At 47.2% G+C, this 6,956-nt stretch overlaps 1 protein-coding gene across 1 annotated transcript in view; it reads right to left on the reverse strand.

Annotated features, from left to right (window-relative positions):
* The window catches only part of LOC117389463 (tomoregulin-2), a 67,936-nt gene that overhangs the window by 9,711 nt on the left and 51,269 nt on the right, over positions 1–6,956 (reverse strand). The window lies entirely within an intron of this gene.

The following is a 6,956-nucleotide window of genomic DNA, read 5'->3' on the forward strand; positions in this document are numbered from 1 at the left end:
CACAAAACACTGTTACACACACACCTGTACACAACACACAAAACACAACGTTACACACACACCTGTACACAAGACACAGAACACAATGTTACACACACACCTGTACACAACACACAGAACACAACGTTACACACACACCTGTACACAAGACACAGAACACAACGTTACACACACACCTGTACACAACACACAAAACATAACGTTACACACACCTGTACACAACACACAAAACACAACGTTACACACACTCACCTGTACACAACACACAAAACACAACGTTACACACACACCTGTACACACACACATCTGTAAACAAAACGCACACCATTCCCCACACTCACTGCACTGTGAGGTGTAAGTGTGATATAAAAATGTGTCGTCGTGTCACATGTGAAAGTTTGTTACAAAAAATGTGCATCACTGTGACGCCTCACTCCTCAAGATTATTTATTCTGACGCCCGAGGAGGAGGTGGAGGAGGTGGAGGGGGTGAAGGAGGTAGATGAGGGGGAGGTGGACGAGGTGGAAGAGGAGGAGGTGGACGAGGTGGAGGAGGAGGAGGTGGACGAGGTGGAGGTGGAGGAGGACGAGGGGGACGTGGACGAGGTGGAGAAGGAGGAGGTGAAGGAGGAGGTGGAGGACGATGTGGAGGTGAAGGAGGTGGGGCAGGAGATGGACGAGGTGGAGGTGAAGGAGGAAGAGTTGGAGGAGGTGGAGGTGGAAGAGGAGATGGACGAGGAGGAGGTGGACGAGGTGGAGGTGAAGGAGGTGGAGATGGATGAGGTGGAGGTGGACGAGGGGGAGGTGAAGGAGAAGGAGGTGGACGAGGGGGAGGAGGAGGAGATGGACGAGGTGGAGGTGAAGGAGGTGGACCAGGTGGAGGTGCAGGAGGAGGAGTTGGAGGAGGTGGAAGAGGAGGTGGACGAGGAGGTGGAGTATAATGACATCAAAACTGACTTGTGAGATTTGACGTTTTTTTAAATGAAATTTTGTGCAAATTTTCAATCTGCAGGAGGCGCTAATGTGCAGAATTCAGTTTATTCACACTCAGGAGGTTTAGATCTGGGACTTTAACCGTCACTTTAAACTTCACTGAAACTGGAGTTTGTTTGTGCAAATGGAGCAATTTGTAAAGTTTCACCACAGAGAGACCAGAATGTGATGACCTTTGACCCTCCATCCATTAAGATCATTTTTACCAAATTTGAGCCGGTTCGGGCGACGCCTTAAGAGGAGGAGGAGGAGGAGTAAAAGTGACATCTACAGAAAAGGTGGAGTCGTGCTCGGCAAATTTGACTCCAACATGGCGGACGTCTGGTGGAGCGGACGCTGCGGCTGTAAAAATGTGTCACTGACCCATTTGAGCGCGACAGTTTATCACAACTCGCCGCAAATTTAACACGTCACTTTAATCTGGACCGCGCCGTTTTTAGGCAAGTCCTTTATCAACAGCTGAAGAACTTTCTCCAAATGAACGTCCCTGACCTGTGGGGTGCCCCAGGGGTCAATCCCGGGACCCCTGTTGTTCAGTCTCCACGTGCTGCTGTTAGGTCAGTTGATACGCAAAAATAACGTGTCCGACCACAAACGACGCTCAGATCCACGTCGCACAACTTTCTCCAGATAAACTCAGACTAAATCAGGCCAGAAACCTCAGGGTAAAAATGAACTTTAACAGACACGACAAATCTACAACATCTGCAGCATTTTATCATCTAAAAACATGTCAAAGGTCAAAGGTAAACTGTCAAAACCAGACCCAGACTTAGAGAGACTAAACCAGGACTAAACCAGGACTAAACCAGGACTAAACCGGGACTGAACCAGGACTAAACCAGGACTAAACCGGGGCTAAACCAGGGCTAAACCAGGACTAAAGCAGGACTAAACCAGGACTAAACCAGGACTAAACCGGGACTAAACCGGGACTAAACCAGGACTAAACCAGGACTAAACCAGGATTAAATCGGGACTAAACCAGGACTAAACCAGGACTAAACCAGGACTAAACCGGGACTAAACCAGGACTAAACCAGGGCTAAACCGGGACTAAACCAAGACTAAACCGGGACTAAACCAGGACTAAACCAGGACTAAACCAGGACTAAAACAGGACTAAACCAGGACTAAACCAGGACTAAACCGGGACTAAACCAGGACTAAACCAGGACTAAACCAGGGCTAAACCGGGACTAAACCAAGACTAAACCGGGACTGAACCAAGACTAAACCGGGACTGAACCAGGGCTAAACCAGGGCTAAATCGGCACTAAACCAGGGCTAAACCAGGACTAAACCAGGACTAAACCGGGACTGAACCGGCACTAAACCAGGACTAAACCAGGGCTAAACCAGGACTAAACCGGGACTAAACCAGGATTAAACCAGGGCCAAACCGGGCCTAAACCGGGACTAAACCAGGGCCAAACCGGGACTAAACCAGGGCTAAACCAGGGCTAAACCGGGGCTGAACCGGGACTAAACCAGGACTGAACCGGGACTGAACCGAGACTGAACCGGGACTAAACCGGGACTGAACCGGGACTGAACCAGGACTAAACCAGGACTAAACCAGGACTAAACCAGGGCTAGACCCGGGCTAATCCAGGATTAAACCAGGACTAAACCAGGGCTAAACCAGAACTAAACCAGGACTAAACCAGGACTAAACCAGGACTAAACCAGGGCTAAACAAGGACTAAACCAGGACTGAACCAGGACTAAACCAGGACTAAACCAGGACTAAACCAGGGCTAAACAAGGACTAAACCTATATTAGGCTTTTTTTTTTTCAGAAATTGGAAATAGCCAAGACTTAGAGGTGAGATTTTGAATTTCGGGCAAATATTTGTGAGTTTTTGTCTCGTTCCTTGGGTGAAAAATGGGCGAGTTGGTTTGGAAAAAAAAAAAATTACATTCTGATGCAAAAACAATGTTCTCTTTGACTTTAATAATGTACATTTGGGTAAAGCCGTCGTACTTTCAGACCACATGGGGAGGGGCGTGGTCACGGACAGACTTTGATACAGGCTCCGCCCCTTTTGGCTCTTTATGGTGATAATAACGATGCATTTCTCATTATACTTTACATTGTCGTGACTGGCAGGACTTGGCAAACGCGTCCATGAGTGGCTCGGCTTTACGATACTGATCTGCACCTGGACTAAACCTGGACTAGATCTAAACCAGGACTAGACCAGGACTAAACCAGACCCACACACAGAGGACAGAGATACAGCTGCGACGGCAAAACTCATTCAAATCCGTTATAATTCAGCACAATGGAGCCGTCTCTGCGCAGACCGCCGCACAATGACACAGAACGGCACAGAATGGCACAGAATACTGCACAATGCGCTCGTACACAAACCAATCAGAGCCGGGAAAGTGTTTTTATGAAGAACGCATTTCGGGCGTTTAAAGGATGGATTAAAGGAGCTAAAAACTGAATCCTGATGGAAAATACAAGAGCGATTTAACTCAAAGCGACGAAGAATAATTCCCCCAAAATGAGGTGCCATCATTTTATTTTTAAATCCGGTGAAATGTAATTACAGATGGAGAGATCGGGTCAAAAGAGTGATATTCAGGAGGAAGGATGGAGAGAATAGGCGATGGAAGTGTATTCAGAAATAGTACAGCGGTTATTGTGTTTTTTGTGTTATAAAAATGGAGAATTAGTGAAATGTGTCTATAAAAAGATTTAAATGACACAAGGACAGAAATGAGAAAGTGGAGATGTTCTGACCAAATTTAGACCTGGTTTAGTCCTGGTTTAGTCCCAGTTTAGACACAGTTTAGTCCCGATTTAGACCTGGTTTAGACCTGGTTTAGACCTGGTTTAGACCTGGTTTAGACCTGGTTTAGACCTGCTTTAGACCTGGTTTAGGCCTGCTTAAGTCCTGGTTTAGTAACGGTTTAGTCCTGGTTTAGACCTGGTTTAGTCCTAGTTCAGTCCTGGTTTAGTCCCGGTTTAGTCCTGGTTTAGTCTCAGTTTAGTCCCAGTTTAGACCTGGTTTAGTCCTGGTTTAGACCTGGTTTAGTCCTGGTTTAGTCCCAGTTTAGACACAGTTTAGTCCCGATTTAGACGTGGTTTAGACGTGGTTTAGACGTGGTTTAGACGTGGTTTAGACCTGGTTTAGACCTGGTTTAGTCCTGGTTTAGTCCTAGTTCTGTCCTGGTTTAGTCCCGGTTTAGTCTCGATTTAGTCCTGGTTTAGACCCGGTTTAGACCTGGATTAGTCCTGGTTTAGTCCTGGTTTAGTCCCAGTATAGTCCTGCTTTAGTGCTACTTTAGTCCTAGTCTAGTCTTGGTTTAGTCCTGATATAGTTCTCTTTTTTTCCTCCCCCTTTCTAGCTCTTTCCCCTTTTCTCTCTACCTTTCTCATCCTATCTTCCTTCGCACCTCTCCCCCCTCTCTGTCTCTCCCTCTCTCTTTATCCCTCTCTCCTAATCACTCCTTTTCGTGTCTTTTCTCCTTCTCTCTTCCTTCTCCTCTCTTTCTTCTATCTTTCTTATCCCCTCTTTTCTCCTCTCATCTCCTTCTTCTCGTTCCTCCGTTCTCTCCTCTCTCTCTGTCCCCCTCTCCTCTGTTCCTCTCTTTTCTTCTCTCTCTCTCTCAGTAAAAGTGTAATTATGAGCATCTTATTATTCAGTCCCGACTTTATTTCCCTTCGGAGCCACTCGGAGCATCTGCATTCAACACGTGCACACTCCTCCCCCATGTGCACACTCCCCCACGTGCACACTCCTCCCCCACATGCACACTCCTCCCCCACGTGCACACACCTCATCCATGCGCACACCCTTCCACATTCATCCACATGCACACTCCTCACCTCTGTGCACGCTCTTCATCCACGTATACACACCTCATCTGCGTGCACACTCCTCATTCACGTGCACACTCCCCCTCCACATGCACACTCCTCATCTTTGTGCACACTCATCATGCACATCCACATTCTTTTATGTGCACACTCCTCCACGTCATGCACACACCTCCTCCACGTGCACACTCCTCCACGTGCACACTCCTCATCTACGTGCACACTCCTCATCTGCGTGCACACTCCTCATCTGCGTGCACACACCTCCTCCACGTGCACACTCCTCATCTGCGTGCACACTCCTCATTCACGTGCACACTCCCCCTCCACATGCACACTCCTCATCTTTGTGCACACTCATCATGCACATCCACATTCTTTTATGTGCACACTCCTCCACGTCATGCACACACCTCCTCCACGTGCACACTCCTCCACGTGCACACTCCTCATCTACGTGCACACTCCTCATCTGCGTGCACACTCCTCATCTGCGTGCACACACCTCCTCCACGTGCACACTCCTCATCTTTGTGCACACTCCTGCTCCATGCACAGAAGGATGGCATGATCTGCAGCCCCATGATTTATATCCTGGCAAGAGCAAAACCAGGACTGAACCTTCAGTTCTGGATTAGCCTGGTTTAGTCCTGGTTTAGTCCTGCTTTAGACCTGGTTTAGTTCTGCTTTAGTCCTGGTTTAGTCCTGCTTTAGTCCTGGTTTAGTCCTGGTTTAGTCCTGCTTCAGACCTGGTTTAGTTCTGCTTTAGTCCTGGTTTAATCCTGCTTTAGTCCTGGTTTAGTCCTGCTTTAGTCCTAGTTTAGTCCTGGTTCAGTCCTGGTTTAGACCTGGTTTAGTTCTGCTTTAGTCCTGGTTTAGACCTGCTTTAGTCCTGTTTTTTCTTGTTTCTCTTTATACTTGGTGCAGTGCAGGTCTGGTTCTGTCTCTGCTCAGTGTGAGGCTGATTAAAAATGAATGCACTGTCTCGCAGTACCGCCGGAAGACACAGGGGGCACTATACTCCTGCAGTACCTCTGGAAGACACAGGGGGCACTATACTCCTGCAGTACCTCTGGAAGACACAGGGGGCACTATACTCCTGCAGTACCTTCAAAAGACATAGGGGGCACTATACTCCTGCAGTACCTCCGGAAGACACAGGGGGCACTATACTCCTGCAGTACCTTCAAAAGACATAGGGGGCACTATACTCCTGCAGTACCTCCAGAAGACATAGGGGGCGATATACTCCTGAAGAACTGCCAGAAGACACAGGGGAACTACAGTCCTGCAGTACCTCCAGGAGACACAGGGGGTGCTATAGGTGCAGCACTGAGGAGTGAAGCATCATGGTCCAAATCTCCAAAAGTCAGTTTAGGACAAATATTCCCTTTAATAAAATGACCAACAGGATGGATTTTGTGAGTTGTCAAACCCTTGAGAATCGTCTTGTTGAGCTGAAGCGTTTGCATCACACGAAACCGACCAATCACAGAGCAGCACTGTGGTGGGAACGGACCAAAACAAACATGGCGACGCCGACAGACGTACTTCAGCCTGTTTTAGCGGGAAAATATAGACTTTTTTAGTTTAGTTTGTGACATTTGTGGAGGTAAAGACGTCTGTGCTTTTCTCTCAACTGAATTTAGCTAAAGTTTGATTTTTTTTTTTTTTTGCTGTTGTGACGTTTTGGAACAATCAGCGCGAGGCATCGGTTTGAACGCTCCGATCATCAGTTCAGGTCGTTTTCAGCGAGAGCCAGATTCACGAGTTACACATATGAATCTGGCGAGAGCTCGGCTAAATCTTTAAAGAAAAGAGGGAGAAATATTACGTAAAAATGTATTTAGGAGGTATTTTATTTCTGTGGGGTATTCAACATATTTAGATCACCATGTTTCCTTTTACTGTTTTGAAAATAAATACTATATTCGCCGAAAAAAATAACAATGTTTTTAAATTTCACTTTCATTTTTGACGCTCTGAGCCTCCCTTCCCTTTGCTCTCTGTGCTAAGACACCCCCCCTTCAGAGCACTACCACAACACAATCTGCACGCTAATGAAAATGCTACATATTGCGCCAGGTTTGTGAAGTTGTAGAGAGAAGCACGGGTGACGTAGGCTTGTG

Source organism: Periophthalmus magnuspinnatus, chromosome 21 (genome assembly GCF_009829125.3).
Source record: "Periophthalmus magnuspinnatus isolate fPerMag1 chromosome 21, fPerMag1.2.pri, whole genome shotgun sequence".
Taxonomy (NCBI): Eukaryota; Metazoa; Chordata; class Actinopteri; order Gobiiformes; family Gobiidae; genus Periophthalmus; species Periophthalmus magnuspinnatus.